Source organism: Plasmodium inui, assembly GCF_000524495.1.
Source record: "Plasmodium inui San Antonio 1 unplaced genomic scaffold supercont1.1, whole genome shotgun sequence".
Lineage (NCBI taxonomy): Eukaryota > Apicomplexa > Aconoidasida > Haemosporida > Plasmodiidae > Plasmodium > Plasmodium inui.
The window spans coordinates 505,836-508,209 of NW_008481835.1; positions in this window are offsets into that span (position 1 = coordinate 505,836).

Here is a 2,374-nt window from a genome sequence, read left to right on the forward strand (position 1 = left end):
TCCTAAGCGTAACGATAAACTTCACTGCTACTTTTATCGAAAAAAAAAAGTATATTAATCCACTTCGTTAGACATTAGGTAAAATAAATTAGCAGAGCTCTCCGTAAACGCTTAAAATTTTTACGTTATGTGAATTTTATTTTCCCCTTCATACGTGACATTTTCAATTGGTGAGTATGTGCATACGCATTTATGTGGTTTTAAAAAAAAAAAAAGTATCGCATGGTTGGAGTTTTCTTCGCAAGAATTACGATAAAAGATGCATGACGTCCTCGCGCGCGTGCACATTTGCCCCTCCTTTATACATACGCATGGTTATATATACGTATTTTTATGTACATAGTTTTATATACCTAGTTTTATGTTCATAGTTTTATGTACGCAGTTATATATATATACATTCATGTGTACGCGGTACCGTGTCCCCGCGAGGTGCATAAGGCATGATCGTACGTCATGGTGCAAAAGGCAGGAAAGCATCCCAGTAACGTAGCCTTAAATGCCATTAACGCTGCTTCACACATTCCAGAAAATGCGTACAGATTACTTAAGAATGAATTTTAGGTGTAGCAAAAGGGAGTTTTCCCGAAAGAACACGCCACTTCATGTGCAGATAATGCTTATGTAAATGCAAATGCTTTTTTTTTTTTTTCACGACATCGTGACACATTTTACTTCAAGCCTAATTGGCGCGTTGCATTTAAAATTTTTCGCGCGTTTTTCAGCGTTTTCATCCCTGAGTGCCACGCCGCTCCGCTGCTCCACCGCTCCACTGCTCTATTCCTCCACTATTGTCCCTTCCTGCAAATATTTACCTATTGCTTCCAACTTTGTACTGCCCCCCTGTTTACGCCTTTCCACATCTGCACTATCAAGCGCTGTGGCAACAAGAGGGAAAAATACATAGAGAGCAAAATAAATTTTGGACAAAGTGGGGCGAAACCAAACTGAACTCGGCTGAACTGGCTGAAGTAGACTGAACTAGGTCGATTTAAGCTGAATGGAACGCCGCACTCACGCTGACCCATCCACTGCAAACATTTTAACCACGTGTTAAACAAACGTCAAGTGGTAAAAAGTACATGTAGAAATGAAGCAAAGTGTGCACTCCGATATGTATAACATTGGGACATATCTGTATGAAGTCATTTTCTACTTAGCTGCTCAGTGCATGTATGCCCCTTGTTTCTATAAGAGCATTATATAAAAAAAGGAAAAAAAAAATTAACTTTGCGATATTAGTATGTTTTGATGGTACACACTTACTGCCTCGCTATTATGGCTTAACGTGGTTAATTTTTCTTAATTTTGCTTAATTGGGTTTTTTTTTTTTTTTTCGTGCCATCAACTGCTCAAAGGATTTCCTTTGGAAAGAGCACTGAATTCACTACATGTACGTACCAGCAATTTAGTAAATGCAAAAACAAAAGTGCGCAGAGCTTACATGTACGCTTGTCCAGTTTTATCCAAAAGCCGCTTACACACTGCGAGGGTCACGACGCCCAGGTGTGCTATACGCACATCTCCCCATGGCGTGTCTGCAGTGAAGATAGAAATGCTAAAAACACCTATGTGCGTGTCTATAAGGGTACGTTGAAAAGCGTTTATATTAACGCGTGCGTATATTTACACGTATGCATACTTATGTGTAACCCTAATGAGCGTACACATTGCTGTTTTGCACATGTGCCCGTGCATAACCGTTTATTTACTCACTAATTTGCATGTGAATTTTTTCCGCCCCTTTTTTTTTATGTAAAGGTGATACGACACCTCAGCGTAGTGACCGCGCAATTGTGTAACCTTCGAGATGTGGTTCATTTCGACTCCCCCTTTAGCAAAAAAATGGTAACACCAAAATAGTCGAAACAGTCGAAACAGTCATAACAGTCTAAACAGTAGCAATGAATAAGCAGTGCAGTATGATGTGAATAGAAAGGAGCGTCTCCTCGTTCTGTGCAAGTATCCCTCTTCATTGCATTTTCAAATGCATTTTGAACCATGCGCGATAGCTTCCTTTGCACATCGTAGATGGTTAAAGCGCACGCGGAGCACGTACTTCGCCTACACTCACCGCTCTCTGCGCGCACCTGCACGCGTATGTGTGGCTGCCGATTGATCTGCTGATTTTATTTGGTTAGGAAATGATTTGCTAGCCTATTCGCCGACCGACTTGTTAGTCAATTTTTCCCTCTTCCTTTTATATCGAATTACGATTCACAGCAATTTGGTTTTGTGTCTAACCCGCCAACATACTCACAAAATTACATCCCTTTAGTTGGAACACTTGGCAGTAGTGTCTTTCCCATTTTTTATGTGCACGTGCATTTACACACAGACGTTTGAAATGGGAAGAAGTAGTTACCCTAGAGTG